This window comes from Neopsephotus bourkii, unplaced genomic scaffold (assembly GCF_033783945.1).
Source record: "Neopsephotus bourkii isolate Nb327-2 ecotype Australia unplaced genomic scaffold, CSIRO-AGI_Nbou_v1 NB_1637, whole genome shotgun sequence".
In the NCBI taxonomy this organism is placed as follows: domain Eukaryota; kingdom Metazoa; phylum Chordata; class Aves; order Psittaciformes; family Psittacidae; genus Neopsephotus; species Neopsephotus bourkii.
This window is the reverse complement of record NW_026902112.1, coordinates 10424691-10446282: the sequence shown is the minus strand read 5'-3', so window position 1 is coordinate 10446282 and position 21592 is coordinate 10424691.

Below are 21592 nucleotides of genomic sequence, written 5' to 3'. Positions count from 1 at the left end.
ATAATCAGTTCTTGAACCCCCTGGTTTACTTCCATCAGTAAAGGTGGTTCACAATCTGTCTCAATACACCCTTTCCCTCTCATCATTATTTTGCAGTGTCTGTTCTATATTTCCTAATTGTCTTTTCTGGTTTGAATAGTCTCAGATGACTTGTCCTTTTCTTCTATACTCAGTTAACTTGCCTAGCCTCATGACTTCCTCTTTCAATGGCTAAACGGGTATCCTATATGCCTGAATTTTAGACAGCCATAGCTGTCTGAAAGGAGTTCAGTCTTTTATCTAAGCTGTTTTGTGCTAGGAAGGCACCACTTATCTGCTGTGCATGGTGCGTTTTGATCCAAAGTCAACTGAAGTTATGGGATATGTCAGGCATTGTATTTTGCTGTTCGATTCTGATCATTTCTTAGGCAAGTGCCAGAGAAAACAACAACATTGAAATGGCAGTGATTGGCACATTTCTCCACTTTATCAGTTTGTGCTTCTATAGAGTGAAAGTGAAGAACGATGGGGCAGGTTAACGGATGACACTCTAAAGACTTATTAATCCACAGCTCTGTCAGTCTAAGGGGCCTTGAAACACTGAAAATGGCTGCAATTCATCCATTTAGTTTAAGTGCATTAACCCACGTAATTAGGTGCAGCCTCTTCCATAGCATCAGCCTACAACTTATTAATTATCCCACACACGGAGTCTGAACTGTGTTTCTCATGTGTTCAGTCATTATAGGCTTCCACGCTGTGGAACTGAGATGAACTTAATTAGACCACAAGGAAGTACGGTTATAATTGGTCTGGAGCAGCTTAGTAAAATTTAGTAAGGCAGTTTAATTGGCTTCTTTGTATTACTGATTCTAGAATCTATCATTTGCTTTGGACAGTGGACCAGCTCCGCCTCACCTTGCTGTGGAAAGCAGATTAAAAAACGTATGATGATAAGTGGTAATTTGGTGGATTATTATACACAGTAATGGCAGAAATTGGTACATTTCGCAGTAAAAGTCAGGGATTCCTTGGATGCTGTCCATAACTGGAATGTCAGTTTTAAAGACTATCGGGTGCCATTCGGGAAGGAAGATTGGTCATTGCTGCTTTGTAACCTTTGTTCCATTGAAACAGAGTTATGACTGATGTCAGAGTCCCTTTCATAGCAGCTATATGTACATGTATATATCAAATAAAGACCTATCACCAAGGTGAACATGTTAAGCTTTCTGGTTGATATAAACCTATTGGCTCAGGCATTGTGTGCCCCAGGGAATATATAGGAGGTGTGCTTGAGAGCGTAGCTTACAGACTTTACAGAATGTGATTGTGCTTTTATAGGTCCTAGGCTGCTTTCATGCTGTTTAATAACATAGGAAGGAAGCACAGGTAAAGATAATCTGGAGAGCATAGGGAACTCCGGTCAGCTGCTGCTGGCTGAAGATAATGCATGAACACGAGATCATGGAATCATAGAATGATAGAATGGTTTGGGTTGGAAAGGACCTTAAGATCATCCAGTTCCAAACCCCTGTCATGGGCAGGGACACCTCACAGCAGACCATGTCACCCAAGGCTCTGCCCAACCTGGCCTTGAACACTGCCAGGGATGGAGCATTCACCACTTCTTTGGGTAACCTGTTCCAGCACCTCACCACCCTCACAGTAAAGAACTTCTTCCGTTTACCCAACCTGAACATGAAAGGTGTTTGCTGTGAAAAGGACCCCAGGAGTGATTATTGCAACTGTCTGCATAGTTGTGGTACTAACTTCCTCGTAGCCAGCTTGCTGTCATGCTAGATAAAGAAAGGAAAGAAAGAAAGAACCCCATGCAGTATGCTGGCATGCTGGAACAGCTTTTGTAATGCACAGCAAACAGACAGTTAGTGAAATGCAGAAGCACACGGTGATGACTGACACATTTGACAGGGGCAGGTAGAAAAACATCAGATAAGTCTTGTGATTGCATCATCCTTTACCTTTCCTTCCTTTGTGTCTCTACTGGGGTGTTTCTTGCATGCTCAGCAGCAATGCTAAGTGCTGGAAAGCATCTTATAGGATCTTATAGCCCTGCACATTCAAAGTCCAGACTCAGCAATTCTTCAGTCTGCAACATGTTTTTAGAGCTCATTTTCTTACAGGTAAGTTGGACTTGTTGCTGATCCCAGATTTGCCTCATCTTATTTTAAGCATCTAAAGAAGGAGAACAGCCACTTTCAGCTCCTTTCACAGTCAGTGGAAAGAGATCTTAGGATAGGCTGTACTACCCTCTAGAGATGCTTATGTTTCCCAAGGGTTGCTGTGTTGAGAATTTAGAGCCTCAGTTAGGTGGGGTGAGTCTAGGCTGAGTTTCCCTTCACAGTTCTTCAGTATAAAACTGCTCTCTGGTGGGCTATAAAGTTTCATCAGGGCTGTTTCTTCCCACTTCTCCAAATCCCATATTGATCTTTCCTACGCTTTTAACTGTTACTAACTTTCTGAGCCTCTGTCTTCATTTGATGTAAGGCCAAATAAAAAGCTCCACAGAGATAGTCAGGCAGGACAGAAGAAGGGAATCTTTGTAAATTCTTCCAGGTTCTTGCAATACTTACAGTCTCCAAAGGAGAAAATGCAAGCACAATGCAAAGACTAAAGAAAAGTCACTCTCCATTCCTTAAGGCAAATAGAGATTCATATATGGTTTATATATTATACAAAATCAGAAGATTTTGCTATGAAGAAGTTTGCTGTAGATGATGTCAGAGAAATTATATCTATGGGTATGGTCACAAAATTCTAGTGCTGGATGGTATGAGAAGACTCATTAGGGTGAATCTGAGATGGCAGATGCTCTATTTGGGAAAACTGAACATTGGCTGAAGAGAATCCAGATCATATTAATATATTGTAAAAGCAGAAACAGCTTTAATTTTTTCCATGTTTGCAGCCAGGTAGGAGTGGAAACCACTGTTAATTTTTCAGTTAATGTGTTTGGTTCTTTCAAGCCAGTTGGATCCCAGGTATGAAGAGGGCCAAATTTAGCCGCATGTGAACAGAAGTCAGTTTCTGATCCTTGATCTTAGTAAAGAAATGACAGCAAATACTGCCAGATAGTCTGTTCTTTAAAACATGAATGGGATGTATCATACTGTCCTGTCAGTCAGTCACCGCTCTTCCATGATTAACAACATCTACACAGTGTCCCCAGGCTAAAAATCTGCTTCAAGATTTCTCTTGCATAAGAAGCTGAAGAGCAACTGTGGTGTAAAGAAGGATCACATTGCATTCAGTAGCTTCTTATTTGAGGTAAAAGATTCAACTACACAATTCATCAAGCTTTGGAGTTTGCCTTCTTCTAAAGGCATGGGTAGTTTACAAAGACTGAAGGACAGCAGCCAAACACCGAAAAGCCAAACTGAACTGTGCATCGCCATAATATGTTGTTACTCTCCAAAACTGCTGAATCACTGGCTATAAACTTCTTTGATTTATCCAGCTTTACTGCAAAGCAAAGTGTGTGTGTTTCTTCAGATTTACTGGTGTGGGGAATTGAAAGTTTGTAATGGAATCAGAAAGTGTATGGTTCTGTTGGCTGTGGCAAAAGAAATAGCTGTGAGATGGACCTACAAGGCAGACTGGGATCCTCATTCTCATTTACAGCCCTTAAAGAAACTGTATGTCTCTGTATGAACTGGTGGAATGCCAAGGTAAGGATGTGGAGATGATGCCAGGCCTCCAAGAAATAGGGGTAAAACTATAGAGGGAGGGTGGTGGGAGGATTGTAGCAATAGGACAAGGGATAATGAGTTCAAACTGAAACAGGGGAAGTTCAGGTTGGAGATAAGGAAGAAGTTCTTTACTGTGAGGGTGCTCAGGCAGTGACACAGGCAGCCCAGAGAAGTAGTAAATGCTCCATCCTTGGCAGTGTTCAAGGCCAGGTTGGACAGAGCCTTGGGTGACTTGGTCTAGCATGAAGCATCCCTGCCCATGGCCATCCCATGCCCATGATGATCTTAAGGTCCTTTCCAACCCAAACTGTTCTCTGATTCTATGATCCTGTAAGGTTTGGAGTACGGAGGAGGTTTGGAAAGGTTTGAAAAGTCATCTCTGTAGAAAACAGTATTATTTAGCAGTCACTCTTATTCCCTTCTACCACTCTATCCACAGCACTGAAACTTCTATCTTCACATTCTCCCCTGGATTTCCCCCAAGCTCATAATAGTATAATTAGTGATTTGATCTGTCCAACCAAAGAACACAGATGCTCATTTTGGGAGCAAAGCTTTATCCTTACATGCAGCCAAGAGAAGCAATCCTGGCACTGGCTTTTGATCTCATTAAATCCTCACTTGATTAGGAGTAAAGGCTTGTTGCCGATTTATGGAATGTTTGTTCTGGACTCAGACTGTGTTGATATTAAAGGACTTGGGGATTGCATTTAATCTCCCAGTAAACCCCTTCATAACTAGAGGGACAAAACATGTTCATAGAATCACAGAATGGTTTGGGTTGGAAAGGACCTTAAGGACATCCAGTTCCAACCAACCCCCTGCCACGGGCAGGGACACCTTACACTAAACCATGTCACCCAAGGCTTTGTCCAACAAAAATGTTAAAGAAGAACTGAGACATTTTGCTCTCTTGCTATCAGCAGTCCCTCCCACATATTATTAAACATAGATCTCTGCAAAGAACAGTGTTATTTTACATTTTGGCCCCCCTACACTGAGCAGTGGCATTGTAAGATATAGTCTGTCTCCCAAGACCCAATACCTCTGCTGCTAATAATGATGTTCCTCTTGGTTTGATTCATACCCTGATTTCTTACTCACTTGACCATGCTCCCTCTTCATACTTTGTACCACATGGAAACTTTCACATTCTTCTCCAGAAAATTACTTCTGTCTTTGTAAAACCTCTTGAGATACGGCAAGCACTAAAATCAAGAACTGGAGCTAAGAATAGAAAAGAAAGATGGTAATCATGACAATAAAATCTCCCAGATCACCAGCCAGAGAAAACATTTCCATATACCTTTGGAGAGAGTTAATGTTCCCCAACCACAACTCAATTACAAGTTACATAAAGGCAGGAGGTTGGGAGAGGGAGAATGGTCTCTTGTTGGTCTCTATCACAGCCAATAAGTATGATATAAAAACAAATAAAACAGAGGAACTGGCTGGGCCATGTCAGCAGGTCTTAAGGGATGATTGGATGTGAAGTAAACCCCTGGAGTGGGTTATGAGATCAGGAGAGAGAGAGGTAATTTAGTTGGTAAGCCACAAAAGTCCTCAGTGGTGTTGGTAAAAGTCCTTTAATGTATCTATCTCGTTTGTGTGTAATGAAGACCTAATTTGCCCTATGAACATTACCGGTTTAAGCTCACAGGTTTTCTTTTACATTATCTGTAACCAATGCTGTGCTACAGTAGTTTTCTAAAATGTTTTGTGAAGAACGCTTCTTCTTAGTGTTCTTTCCCCTTTGATTTTAAAGGAAATTTATGAGATCCCTGGGGTGAGTCCTACCACAAAACTGGGCACAACTGTTAAATTCCTTGTCAGTTCTGCTGCTTAATAAATCCTGACATCTGAACTTCATAGAGGGATAACATGGAAAGATGTTACAAAGTTCCAGTATTTGAGGCAGAACTCTACAGGGCAAATTGACCCCAAGTGAGTAAGGATCAGAAAACTGGTTGGAGTGATGTGAGTGAGAAGTGAAATGGGAGGGGAGGGCACTAAAACTTCAGTTCACAAGAAAAATGTGATGCATGCTACGTGACAATATAGAAACATAGAATATATAACGGTTTGGGTTGGAAAAGACCTTAAGATCATCTAGTTCCAACCTCCTGCCATGGGCAGGGACACCTCACACTAAACCATGTCACCCAAGGCTCTGTCCAGCCTGGCCTTGAGCACTGCCAGGGATGGAGCATTCACCACTTCTCTGTTCAGCCTGTGCCAGTGCCTCACCCCCCTCACAGTAAAGAACTTCTTCCTTATCTCCAACATGAACTTCCCCTGTTTCAGTTTGAACCCATCACCCCTTGTCCTGTGGTATCCTTCTCCTTTTTTCTGCCTCTTTAAATGTCTTTCCTGGGACACGCAGTGCCCTCAGTGAAAAGCCAGTTGCGGGATCCCAAATGCCACACACCCTCCACTGTTCTGGGTTTGTGGAGTTTCCCAGTTTCTGGGAACTTGGGAACAGTAACTCAGAGGCTGTACCTGTTTCTTCTGTGCTGTAGGTTTTCCCAGGGCCTGACAAGAAGTATGCTTCTTCTCAGCAGTCTGTGTCCTGTTGTGCTCTCAGTGATACTAATCTGGATTCTAAACTCTTCGAAATTGGCTATTCCAATATCACTTCAAGAAAACCTACCAAAAGTTGGGCTGCTTCAACTTGCCACTATTGTACCTACACAGGAGATAGCTTTGTTGTCGTGCTTCTCTTCCCCAAAGCTGGCAAACAAGTGGTCAACCACATAACACCATACGCAGGTTATAAAGCTGGGGGGAAGAAGGAGGAATGGGGAACATCCAGAGTGATGGCATTTGTCTTCCCAAGTCACTGTTAGGTGTGATGGAGCCCTGCTATCCTAGCCATGGGAAGTGGTGAATGAATTCCTTGTTTTGCTTTTTTTGTGTGCATCTTTTCCTTTACTTATTAAACTTTTATTATAACCCACATATTTTCCCACTTTTACCAGTGATGAGTGAGCAAGCGGCTGTATGAGTCTTAGTTGCTGCTGGCGTTAAACCACAACAGAAGTTTCTGAGTAATGTCATGATTCTCTGTTCAAGATAAGAACCTTCTCTTTATTGACACTATCCCAGCCACCAAAAAAGCTTGCATCAGAGAGAAATGAGTCGTCCAGGTTAATTAAAGTATGAAGTACAGTCTTTAGATGATATAATGATATTACATCACAAAGTGTGACAATACAGTTTGAAAGCTAAAGGAAAAAATAGCAATATTACTGGAAATACTGGAAATATTACTGTAATTCCATCTCTGAGCTCCATTAAAATCTATCTTTTTGCATGTGTCTTTTTTTTTGCCTGCTACAATATTTTGTTGACCTTAAAGAACATTTTTGGCCTTTAGAGCTTTTTGCATGGCTGTCAAGGGTAGTTTGAAAGAATGCTGTGAAGTTTGTAATACTACTTTCCAGATATTGTTCCAATTATGAGACAATATCTATTGTTCCAACAATGTTCCAACATTGGCCTTTTATTTAAAGAAAATAGAAGAAAAAAATAGAAAAAAAAGAAAGAAAAAAGAGAAAAAAATGTCCTGGTTGAGCCTGGGGAAAGCAGTGATTTAAAAACCTATTTCTGCTTTTATCTACTAGTGAAATCAAGTGGATTTACTTGCAAAAAACACAGCCTATGGGTTTTAGCTGGCTTTATATAAACACTCAATAGAAACACAGTATTTGTCCTATAGATCAAAATAGCAACATTAGACAGTCATTTATCTTCAACCCTCTCAGGACAAGAATGGTTGTGGTTTCTCTCATTAAGAAAGTTGGTGTATCCCAGGGAGGCTGGAGGTTACGGTTTCAACTGATACTCATTTGTCATGTTTCTGTTGCTGTTTAGAGGCACATATATTTAGGTAAAGAATAATCTTTGCTGCCTAAGGTCAGAATCGTGCCTCTCTTAAGAGAACTAGAGGTTTATAAGGAAAAAAAGGCACCCTTTAGGGAGAAAAAAGATTAAGACCAAGACTGTTTTTAGAAGGTGAAGACTCCTAAGGTACTGGATTATTGCTTGAATCAGAAAAGGTACCACAAAGTGGACTTGTCACTCTGGACTGTTCTACAACACCTACACCAATATCCCCAAAACAAGGAGAGAACACCTAAGTCTGAGTAGTCATAGGAAACTGCCTTGGAAGAACACAAACTGTGCAATGGAAGTGCTATCACAGTCATCAGTGTCTGGAGCTGTCACTCTTATGTATTTCACCAAGATTGCATTAGATCGTAAGAAACTACTAAAGTTTTAATAAAACCACAAACACTGTCTGATTCTATACAGCTTTCTTTTTTTTTCCTTTCTTTTCTAGAGAAGGGAGAACAAAAATCCTGTTGCTGAGCAAAGGTCACTTTTTCAAGTGTCACATATGTTCACTGGTTAAGTATTTCATTACCATGCAGATAAAAGCCCCAGATGTCTCCAGTGGTTAGTGATGCCATATTTTATGTGTTACCCTTTGTAACTTTATTAATCATAAAGGACACCTGGGTAACCTTTCCCTAACCTCGAGTTTAATTCCAAATGGCCACTCAATCCAGTGCAAAGAAACCCATCAAAACAACCAACCAACTAAACCAAACCAAACCAAACCAATGAAACAAAAGTTGTATTACCCTAAAAGATTTGAAAATCTCATTAAATGATTTATTTGGGTTTATTTCTATCAAGAAAATTGTGAGAATGTAGTTTTCTAGTAAGAAAAGATATGAGTGGACAAGGAGGCAGTGGCTTCAACATCCCTCACTGCTGCAAATATCTTCCTGATTGCACAGATTGCACCAAGGTGGAAATGTTCTCTGTAGCTTCGACGTATGAGATACAGCAGTGTAAAAAAGAGAGTAAATCATGACTTACTTCCAGTGTCTCTCCCTAGGCAGACACAGACACTGCCTTCAACCTCCTGTCTCAATTGGCTGAAGTCAGGGCTCACATCTGAGTCCAAAGAAGGATCATGCAAAAGAAACAGTAATTTCTGCTTAGTACAGAGCCATTGGTGAACAGGGATGTTCTTGAAGCTCAAATCTCAAAGCAAATCCTAAGAGGGACAAGCCAAGCTTTATCACATAATTTGAAAAGCATTCAGAGACACCCCAGTGTGTTCTGCCATGGCAAATTAAGGTGTGACAAATGGTTATGACAAAGCAGAAGAGGCTATGTAAAGAAAGATGAATGTACCTACAATGGGATTATGAAGTATCACAGACTAACTCTGTGTGTGCTTAGCAGGATAAAAATCAAAGGTCTTTTTAGAAGTAAAAATTCAGTAATAATATGGACTGTGTAATTAGTCATATTTGCGGAAGGTACCATGGAGGGAAAAGAAAACTTGCATTTTCAACATCATAGGTAGAAAGCAATGCACACACTTTCCAGGAATGAACTCATACACCTGATTTAAAATTAGAGATACTCTATAGTAGGATGGGTAATGAGGCTTTGGAAGGCATGGTCTGCTCTCAGGAGTGTAAAGACAGTCCCTATCTTTAGGTGATTTCAAGAGTAGCAAGCATTGCTAAACACCTGTCAGATAGATGTATAGGTTGACCCTAACCAACCGATGCACTGGATCCTTACACAATTTGTTCTATGGCTTTACAGTCCTCTGACATTTCCCCACACCAACCACATCTCCTCACAATATCCTACAGAAAGGGAGAAAAGGCATTTCCTTCTCCCTTCTACTGTTGCACCAAGTATGGCTCCAGGACTGATCCCTCTGGGAAGGCTGGAACTAGCAGATTTCTCAGACAGATTTTAACTGTAAAGTGAAGAAGAAGAACACAGGACTGAGAACTGGGTATAATGGAAACACCTATGTATAGAGATTTCCAGTGATGCTTTCAGGAGTTTAATGTCTACAAGGAAACTTTAGGATTCATGAAACTGAGCAGCACTTTCTTCCTGGGAGCCTGAAGGAGATTTCAGCAAGCATTTCCCAAGAGACACAGGTGAGAAGGTATTTTTGCTTCAATACAATTCACTTCAATCTGAATTTAAAATTAGTGATGTCAGCTGGGAGAATACACTGAAGATATCTGTGCCCAAGGCCACATAAGCACTCAAACCCATGTCTTTGCACACAGCTCCTGGAAATTACTTATTTTTATGGAATGATTTAAGATGCCCCCATGACATGATCTATTCCCACATCTCTCTGTGTGCCTCTAGACTGCTGAAAGCTTCTGAGAGGGTGTCTGTATGGTTGCACCTCATCAGTCTTCTGAAATCAGAAGGTAAAGAGAGCAACAGGTCTCAATTCTTACTGTATTTATACACTGTCCCGTCCCTGGATTATAGAATTACAGAATCACAGAATCATAGAATCGCCGACTGGTTTGGGTTGGAAAGGACCTTAAGATCATCCAGTTCCAACCCCCTGCCATGGGCAGGGACAATTCCACTAGACCAGATTGCTCCAAGCTCCATTCAACCTGGCCTTGAACACTGCGAGGGATGGGGCATCCACAACTTGCTTGAGCAGCCTGTTCCAGTGCCTCTCCCACTTTTAAGTTTGAACTCATCACCCCTTGTCCTACTGCTACAGTCCCTGATGATGAGCCCCTCTACAGCATTCTTATTGGCCCCCTTCAGATACTGGAACTTGCTATGAGGTCTCCAAGCAGCCTTCAAAATCTGAAGGATCTGAAAATAAAATCTGACCAATAAATCTGAATTGAAACTCCCAATTATTCAAAATATAAGATGATTATTAGGCAAAAAAAAAAAATCTTAAAGGACCCACTTTCCCACTATATAATCCATTCCCTTGCACCTCTGAGAAGAAACTACTTACTCTAGTCACTGGCTAAATGAATGTGTGTACATCTAACTATTTTATATGTGAATGGATCAAGAAATCCATGCACAGCTGAAGGAAAAAGAGGGTGAAAGACCTTTTCAGTACAAATATTTCCTCTTTTTTCCCAAAACACCCCTACTATTATTGAAATTCTATTCACCTGCTTTGCCCCCCCTTTGCTATAGAACCTTCTTCTATTTATCTCTCACCATCTAGAAATTTTGATAAATTGCTCAGGCTAATTTTTACACCACTTGAGGCAGATGAGAGAAATCTTTCTTGAAGCATCTTATGTCTCACAATAAAACCCCACCAAACTTGTAAAGCATATATATGCAACAGCAGAACTAACTTCAGTGACATGCCAGGCTCTATGTACCCCCATACCTTCCAGCCGCCAGTACTGGACCAGTACAAAAACATAATTGCTAGCCTAAAAAGTTTGCCAAACAAGGACAGGGGGAGATGAGATCTGAGTCCATCCTTTTTGATCTGGATTAAAATAGTCGATGAATTCTCCAAGCTCGCACAGAAACCTTTGGCAAAGCTGGTTCTCTATTCCATGTTTCTTGTGTTCCATTTCTCACTGCTAAGCTATTGGCGTAGCAGCCAAAACTCTTGCTAGGCTGTGAGGCATATACCATGTGGGTCACAATCCTGGCCCTATGATTTTGCTGACTGAAAAATACTGTATACTGTGGCTTTCCTATAGTCTACATGTTTTGGCTTTCTTTGCAGCAATATCATGGCAAAGTGGAGACTGCTGCTTACTCATAAACTATCCTCGTACAGGCATGATATGTGGCAATGGTAAGGCCCCATACAACAGCTTGACACTGAAAACATACCCTTAGACAACCAGTTTAGTTAGCCCTGGAAATTTTGATGTTTGGCTCTTTGAATCAGACTGGATTCCCAGTTCTATTCCCATTGAACCAAATGCAAAGTTGACAGAATCTCTATTGGTTAAGGAAACTATTGTCATACAGCCTAAGTAGTATCTATAACTGGAAGTACTCAACAATTGGCACAGCCCTCTTAGGTATCCACCAACACAGACTGTGTGGCTATCTACAGATATCATCAATGAATGGGAAAAAGAAGATCTGCAACACTCCCTCAAGGACCAGCTCATTTGCTTTCTCATTTTTTTGCTCAACATTATGTATGAGCACTTAATGTGGATTCCAAGGGTACAATTCCCTGAATGTACCAAACAAAGCAGCAACCTCTCATTTTGAATTTCCCTGGAGCTGGGGAGAAAAAGGGTTTGTCAGAACTAATAACAGGTGAATCCCAATATGGGCTGTGAAGAGAAATTGTCTAATCCCAGTCATTTCCCTTGATAGCCAGCTACACTTTTGCTGGGAGATTCTGCCTGGAAATATCTTATTAAATATGTTTTGTCTATATGGACCTATTTCAATACAGTTCCACTCTTGGAGACCCATCTGAAGAATTGCAGCTCCACATGTCAACCATTAGATAATCAAGTATGGAAATTTTAATTTTGGCTTTGATGCATTTTCTCTTTTTACTTTAATTCGAGGAAATCCCAAAATCAACCAGTTACAAAGCACTTACCCACAGTGGAGGCTGAAGGTTTTTAACAGAAAGAGCTTTAGTAACAAACAATAAATCATCACAATAATAAAGAATAAAGAACTGAACAGCAACAACAGGGACCAAGGAAGTACACAGCAAGCTTCGTCTCAAAGCAGATCACTTCTCATCGTTGTGCAAGATGCATTAGCATCTTTAATATAATGTTAGGAAGAAGAGTTTATTTCTTTTAGAGTGCAGATCTAATTAATCAGAGAAAACATATGTCTTCCCACATGATTTAGCATCTGGGTCTCTGCTGCGTTACACACCATTGGAGGTAACAATTAATGACTTAGTTCCACCCTGCTAAGAGCTATTACTTATTATGCTGTATTCCCACAGGGCCTTCTCTTTCTTGAAAGGTATGTACACCCAGTTCTGTTAAAGAAGTACCTGCACACAGTCCTTAGGTTTTAGACAGAAACTGTCTTTGGGCCAGGGAAAACAGCTCCTTAATTGAATAGCTGGGATTGCCTGGCTGTTTTGGTAGTTAATTCTCAGACCACAGGTTGGCTGGATCTTTCCAAAACTGTGTTTATAGAATCACAGAATTGTTTATGTTGGAAAAGACCCTTAAGATTATGAGTCCAACCAAGCACTTCCAAGGCCACCAATAAACCATGTCCCTGAGTGTCATATCTACACATCTTTTAAAGACCTCCAGGAATGGTCACTCAATCTTTTCCCTGGGCATCCTATTCCAATGCTTGATAACCCTTCCAGGGAAGAAATTGCTCCTAATATACAACTTAACCTGGTGTAACATGAGGCCATTTCCTCTTTTCTATCACTTGTTACTTGGGAGAAGAGACCGACCCCCACATCACTACAACCTCCTGTCAGGCAATTGTAGAGAGCAATAGGGTCCCCCCATGAGCCTTCTCTTCTCCATACTAAACCCCCTCAGGTCCCTCAGTCATTCCTCATCACACTTCTGCTCCAGGCCTTTCACCAGCTCCATGGCCCTTCTCTTCTCTGGCCCCACACCAGCACCTCAATCTCTCTTGTAATGAGTGGCCTGAAACTGAGCACAGAATTTGAGCTGTGGCCTCACCAGTGCCAAGTACAAGAGATGATCACTGCCCTTTTTCTGCTGGCCACACCAGCACCCCCAGGTTCTTTTCCACTAAGCAGCTTTCAGCCACTCTTCCCCAATGCTGTAGCATTGCATGAGGTTTTTGTGACCCAAGTGCAGGACTCAGCACTTTGCCTTGCTGAACCTCATATAGCTGTCCTCATCCCATCGATTCAGCCTATCCAGATCTCCCTGTACAGCCTTTCTACCCTCCAGCAGATCAACTCTCCCACCCAACTTGGAGTCATCTGCAAACTTACTGAGGGAGCACTCGATCCTCTTGTCCAGATCACTGATAAAGATATTAAACAGAACTGGTGCCAACATTGAGCCCTGAGGAAGACCACTTCTGGCTGGTCAACATCTGGATTTAACTCCATTCACTACCACTTTTTGGGACAGGCCATCCAGTCGGGTTTTTAGCCAGTCAACAATACAATGGATACAGGACCATAGAATCATAGAATAGTTAAGGACTGAAGGACCTTAAGATCATCAAGTTCCAACCCCCCTGCCATGGGAAGGGACACCTCCCACTAAACCATGTCACCCAAGGCTCTGTCCAGCCTGGACTTGAAAACCGCCAGGGATGGAGCATTCACAACTTCCTTGGGAAACCCATTCCAGTGCCTCACCACCCTTGCAGTAAAGAACTTCCTCCTTATATCCAATCTAAACTTCCCCTGTTTCAGTTTTAACCCATCACCCCTTGTCGTATCACTACAGTCACTAATGAAGAGCCCCTCCCCAGCATCCCTATAGCCCCCTTTAGATACTGGAAGGCTGCAATGAGGTATCCAAGCATCCTTCTGTTCTCCAGGCTGAACAGTCCCAACTTTCTCAGCCTATCTTCATACGGGAGGTGCTCCAGTCTTTCATAAACCCATGCTTTTGTGAGTCCATTTACAGGAATCTTGTAGCTTTTCCCCAATAAAAGATAATTGCTATATGTTCATCTCACTCTTATGTCCAAGGTCAATGCATTATCTCATCTGTTACAAAAACTATCAGTTTCTCCAGTGAATAGCCAGATTCTTTTCACATTAACATTTGCTGTAAAAAGCCTTGATGTAAACAATTAAGTCTTTTAATATATCTGCCATTGCTTGGATGGTTGCTGGGGTTTACATAATTGCTGATAATACCCAGACATAGCTGCAAGGCAAAACATCGCAGGTAGGTAGTTTTAAGCTTTTCTTTAGGAAGGGAAAACACAAACATTAATTTACATTCAGTTAACCTACTCTGCCTGTTAGGATTCAAGGCATGTTGCATATTAGCATCATCACCAGATACATTTTAAAAGAGGGTATGAACCGAAGACAAAATAGGGGAACACTAAAGCAGATTGCTTTGTGGTGTAGCTTGGTTATCATTTTGGGGGTTTTCCCCCTGTTTTGATCTGTTTTGTTTTATCTGTAAGGGTTTTACCATGTACAGCAGCAAGCAGCAATGTTGTTTCTTTCCTTCTGAAAACCACTCTAATTTATCCTCTTTCACTGAGTTTTCCTTTATGATCCCTTTCTGATCTCTTTGTCAAAGAAGAGACTTCAAAGAATGATGGTGTGAAAGATACATTATGTGTTTCAAGAGTATGATCTGATTCATAAAGATTTCCCTGCCAAGCATGCTGGTTTTGCCGCTTACCGAACACTAGGATGCTGAACACTTGAATGCTTTAGGTACTGGTAATTATTTTTTCCCTCTATATCCCAAGACTGGATGTCTAAAACGTGATAATTGGAAAGACAAAGGCAGTAAGTAGCTGTGCATGTTCTAATTTTCCAGCTTTTTTCTCCGTCTCTGCTGCTGGGTCTGCAGAAACAAAATACTACAAACAGGTCACTCTGCAGAACACATTTGTAATATTTCAAGAGCTATAGGTGTTAAAATAAATGAACACTTCCATTATCTGATTTGGAGTCTCTGCAAAACATGGGACAAAACAGCCTCCTTTCCTTACATACCCCCTTTCCCTCTTCTCCTTGTTCCCCACCTATCACTCCCCCAGAGAAAGCAGAAGGGCATAAAGCTGTCAGCTATCAAGTGACCTGAGAACCTGGGGTGGGAGGGAAATTTCTAAATGAGGAAGGTGAAATCACTGAGTTTCTTCATAAGATGAAACAACATACAATTAAGTGACTGGAGCTCATATGGATGAAAATACTAAGGTCTTCTGTAAAGTGCAGCTTGGTCCCACATAAAAGAGCTAAAAATGGGTTCTTCAGCTCTGTTTTGGAAGTGCACGATTCAGCCATCTTTGTATGAGCTGAAAGTTTAGGTTCTCATTATAGTTAACAGGCAATAGGTACTATAGTCAGTAGAGTCAACGGAAATAAGGATGAGACTCATCCCAGCAAACACGATAAACTTTTAAGATGAGGTAAATTTCAACCACTTTCTTTGTGGACTCCTTCTCCATGTGCATCTGAGAGCCTGAGCTGACATGAGCACATGGGGTGGGACAAAGCTATAATGTAGATACCTCCATTTAAACACACCATGGACAATTTACCTTCTTTGATGCAGGTAAACATTTAAACACCTACATTTAAAGCAACATCAAGAATTTACCTGCTTTGATGGGTACAAATTTTATCTGCCTGGGGCCTAATGAGTTGCCTCTTGTCTCTCATTATCGCTTTGCATTCATCTGCATCACTACAGCCACTTTCAAGATGACCCTAAAATGAGGACATGGACAGAGATACGAAGATGTATTTGGTTACGTGCAGGGTTTCAAAGCAAGAAACTTGGGTTTGATTCTCAATATAGACAGGTTGAGCATTATGTTAAATTCAGGTGTCCTCCTATGGTCACTTTTTCATCCATCCTTCCTTGCTGTATTTGCACAGGACAGCCCTTAAGGCTGAAGTTGCCTTTTAGACAGCACATCTGCAGCCTATATATCACAACAGGGCTCTGACCTCACTGGAGACTGCCAGCTGCTATCATCCTAATAGCAAAAAGCTATAGAGGGGGGGACGTCAGCGTTTATGTGTCTGATATCAGGAATACAAAAATAGAAGAAAACAAGCAGAGAGACAGGTGATGAAAACTACAGAATTAGCATTAATCTAATACACTCTGGTAGTCTAAAAGTTGGGATTCTAAACTGAACAAGTTCTTCAGTAGACAACTGAGTCGGACTGGAGCCTCCAGAGGGGAATCTTCTCACTGTAAGAGTTAACTAAATCAGGGTAGGGATTGCACATACTGCACTAATTAATCTAAAATTCACCCTGTCCTTTTAGTCCCCTCCAGTACGTCTTTGGTCCCTTTTACAAATGGAAGGGCTAAAAGATATGGGGTTTAGATTGTTTTACAGGAGAGCTGTGAACCTCAGAAGTTTGAGTTGAAATTAAGGATGCTTCTGAATTCAGGAATTTTCTGACTATTTTATTAGATAGAAATCAGTTTATAATCCATGTTTTCTCCTTTAGTAAAAATATGGTATTTCCCTACTGTTCATTTTAAAAAAAGCTTTTAAAATTTTCATTATGAAAAACCTAAAAATGTTGCCACTGATTTCCCCCCTCTCTACCTTTATACTGCCTGTAAATCAGATGCAGTAATAACTTCTGAGAAGATGGAAAGAGCATATTTATCTCCCTGGGAAAGTTATGAGGATGACAGCTCAGTACTTCAGCAGCGTCAGAGCTGTTACATTTTCATTCATTAACTTCCCCTTTTTCTATATAAAACTACATAATTGGGACTTCCCTTAGTGGAAACATTTAGTGCATCTTTAATGGGCAACTCAGGATCACAGCACTTTAAAGCTGAATCAAAGAGTTGTTGAGAGCTTCCTGAGAGCTGCCAAATGTTGCATGTTCCCATAGACTCAGCATCTTGCAGGATTAGATTCTTGTAATATTTTTAGTGTTAAGAATGTCAGATCCTCTGTAGTACTTTTGTAATCTATTTACAAAAAATGTGACATGCAGGCTTTCTCCCAAATTCTATGACTATTTGTTTTTCAAGTATGTTTTTCTCCAAGTCTAAAGTTTTGATAATAGTGTCATTTTTCCTCCTTCCTCCAGATGAAGTCTCTGCTCAAAATGAATGAGAAAAATAAATGATAATTCCAATTGCTTCTGGTGAAGTCAAAAGTAAAAACCGTAATCTGAAGCAGAGAAAGAAAGGCTTCACCACAGAATTGTAGAATGGTTCCAACCCCCTGCCATGGGCAGGGACACCTCACAGTAGACCATGTCACCCAAGACTCAGTCCAACCTGGCCTTGAACACTGTCAGGGATGGAGCATTTACCCTGATGAAGAGTCCCTCTCCAACATCCCTGTAGCCCTGTTCAGACACTGGAAGCTGCTCTGAGGTATCCGCACAGCTTCTCTTCTCCAGGCTGAACAGCCCCAATGTTCTAACCCTGTCTCCATATGGGAGATTCTCCAGCCCCTGATCTTCCTCATGGTCTCTTCTGGACTTGCTCCAACAGCTCCATATCCTTCTTATGTTGAGGACACCAGAAATGTACACAGTGCTCCAAGTACGGTGGTCTTGATCTACCAGTACCAATTAGTAATTTGGTAAGGACATCTGAACAGAGTTTCAGTTTCACACCTATAATTTAACTTGTTTAGGGTTCACCTGACAATGCAGCCTTCAGAAAAGAAAAATGGATCAGTGTTAGAGCATAAGACAATGTAACTCTGAGCTCTTTTGTGTCATTCTGCCATGGGCTTAGGGCACAATTCAGGGTCTCGGAGTTCAGCCCTCATAAAATGAAAAACACATGAGGAGTAAAATGAAGGACATCTATGTGTCTACAAGAAGTAACTTGCTGTAACCACAACTGAATCAGAACCTGTCCAGAAAAAAAAAGTTTGTCTTCGAGAGGAAGCCACGCTCTGATTTCCCATGCTCCTTTCCTGATAAACTATACCTCCCTCAAAGGCTGCAGTGAATCCCAGAGGAAGAGCCTCGCCCTTACATGATGCTGCCACATCCACAGCAAGCTGGGATTTTTTCACATAGTAAAATATAATAACATGGTGCTTGACAAATATTGTTCCTTTTGCTTGACACTGCCCTAAAAATATTGTTTAAATTTGCTCCTCCTACAATAAACCAGGTAGAACTAAACCAAATCCCTCAGTATCTTATTACTAAAAATTGCTATTCCTGTGTCATTTTTTTCTTAACTTGATAAAATTGCTTCTTTACAATTATATTCTCAACCACTGCATTAGCACATAGAAAGCCAAGTCTGAAAATGGTTCTGCTTTCTGTTTCTAAAAGAAATCAACCTAATTCAAAACTTGACCACTTTTATATGACATTTTATTTATGTTTTCTATAGCTCATGGCATTCAGACCCCTCCTACATCTCCGGATACCCATTGTTCTGATAAACCACCAGATACAATAGACCAACATAATGGTGTTAAATAAAGGACTATCACTGTGGACAGCTCAAGTTCTTCTTACCTGAACTGAGGAGGACCTCTTAATTAACGCATGTGTATATCTTTAACAATTTAAATACCATAGAAAGGAATGGAGACAAAGGAAGCCCTTTGGGAAGCTTGGGGGAAGTACAAGTACACTATTTTCCTTCCATATTTAGTTCTTTTATTCTCTTAGCTGCTTGGCTTCAAGTATCCCTACTCCTTCATTCCTACCTTGTGCTCCAGAGGCAGGTAGAAGAGGGCAGCAGATACTCCTGGAGAGACACATCTTGACTTGAAAGATGATGGTTTTCTTTTAACTCCCCCTCTCTCGCTGTATGGAACAGTGACCAAAAGTGGTTATCATCATGAAATTCTGGACCATGTTTTCTTAGGATTTTGATGCACTATTCAGCATGTCCCAGACACTGACATGCTGAACTGGGTGTTTGCTCTTGCACATGGAGTGCTTGAAAATTAACTGTGGAAAGGGGATGAGAAACAGCTGATAACTTATTGCTCAGGATCTTCAACAGATCAGGGATCTGCTCCTGCAAAAAAAGACAAGTAATGGAATAGTAAATCAAGAAGCAGGGATTCATGTCAGAATTGTACGTCAGGAGGGATCCTGCTGTGCTTAGCTCATTATAGAAGACTTACAGTACCTACAGGGCCCAACAAGAAAGCTGGAAAGAGACCTTTTACAAGTGCTTGTAGGCATAGGAAAAACAGAATGCCTTTAAAGTGACAGAGTAGAGATTGAGATTAGATATAAGGAAGAAGTTCTTCCCTGTGAGGGTGCTGAGGCACTGGCATAGGATGCCCAGAGAATCTGTGGCTGCCCCATTCCTGGCAATGTTCAAGACCAGGTTGGACGGGGCATGGAGAAACTTGCTTTAGGGGAAGGTGTCCCTGGCTGTGGCAGGGGGTTGGAAGTGGATGAGCTTTAAGGTCCCTTCCAACGCAAACCATTCTGTGATTCTGTAATTCTATATTAATTCAACTCCAGGTATTCCAATCCTTAGTGGACTACCCCATCTAATAAAACGTTCTAGCTATAGGCTAATGCAGACCTAGGAACTTCAGCCTGAGAATAAGTGTAAGCTGGAAATTCAGGGAAAGTTCTCGAACTCTGGAGTAATAAAATTCTAGGACAGTCTGATCACAGCAGAAAAGAATCTCAGTGCCATGAGACAGAATGTGAAGAGTCGTCAACAGGGTCTTACGAGGCAGTTGTCTGCAATAATTGGGTCTAGATTTGATGACACTGGCAATTTCTCCAGCCTTATGCTCCTAATTGATGCCGAGTCTCATGAAGGACACATGACGATGGAGACTGGAGGTGTTTTATATGAGAGATTAATCACTATTTGTTCAGGCTGGATTCCACATTTTGACATGGCTGAGGAGAAAAGAAATCTCAATATTGATGAAATTTGACAGTGATTATTAATAGCTGTTTCTTAAGTCTACATGCACTGATAAGAAATGCTATTTTTGAAATCATGTGTGCTTCAAAGACCAGATGTCTTCTGTTGCATTAGTGCAGTAAATTTAAGTTTGTTTGGTTTTCAAGATCAATCTATCTTTAGGAACATAATGGAGAAGCCTCATATGGGAGCCTAATGATTCTATGTTCCATTTCTAGGTTTTTGAAAGAGGAAGGCACAACAAAAGGATGAGTCTGTTCACTCTAAAATTGAGATTATCCTCTGGAGATACCTTCTCTTTTCATCAAGACTCAAGAGAAAATACAGACTGAAACACATCCCAATCTTTCTAAAGGAACCATATTCAAAAGATTATTTTTATTTTCTTTTTTACTTTAATAAGACTTGTATCAATTAATAGTTTTAATATTATTAATATCAGATTTTATGTCCTAATTTTCTGGGTCAAATTCTTTGCTCTAATAAGCATTATAGTCACTTTATGTCTTACAGCTCAGAAGGGCACAGCTCTTGGGAATCATTTTACCATTGTGCTAAGTGATTAAAAACAGTAGTTTAATTATTGGCTGGGGAACTGTGACAAGGCTATTTTGTTACTAGAAGTCAGAAAACAATCACCAAAACTGATTTTGGTTAGTTATTGTCTTTTATCATGTCTAAGAGAAAAGTGAACAAAAGAAGAAAATGAAGTTATATGATGTTTTCAGGAGTAATGTAGGAGAACACATATTTCTTGATTCTATAATAGGACCCACAGTGCTGGGTGATAAATCTTTATGGGGCTAAAATCTTAAATATATTGAAACTTTGGCACAGTATGTCACATTTGTATTCCAACTCCTTTACATTGCCAATGCCTCATATCAGTCTCAATACATGGCAGTACTCTTACAGATTGTCACCTTTATACCACACTTACCTTCTCTTCTAGTGCACTCTGTCTTTGCTTAAATTACTGCTGGCTAAAATATTCTGTGCTGATCTCCACATCATCCAGTTAAATATCATGCTTTTTATGTTTCAAGGCAAGATGAAAGATGAGTTCCAACCCACTGCCATAGGCAGGGATGCCTCACACTAGACCATGTCACCCAAGACTCTGATTCCTCAGGTTTATTAGTAATACTAGTGATAATTTGCTGAGGTTTGATATGAGATTTTAAAAACCAATTTGCAGTTATTCATTACAAACCTCACAAATAGCTTTATTTCAGAGACAGGAAGACTGAAGAGGAGACAAGGACCAAGGGTGTATCCGACAAAAAGAAGTTAGCATATCTAACTCCCAAATTGCTGCTCTGGATACAGGGACACTTTTCTAGGGATTTCTTCACATGATAGTATGAGTAACTTGGATCACCCGGGATGAACTTTCAGCCAAGAGAGATTAGAACTTTCTTTTCTTGTTAATGGGTTTAAACTCAAAGAGGGGAAGTCCAGGTTAGATATAAGTTCTTTACTGTGAGGGTGGTGAGGCACTGACACAGATTGCCCAAAGAGGTGGTAAATGCTCCACTCCTGGCAGTGTTCAAG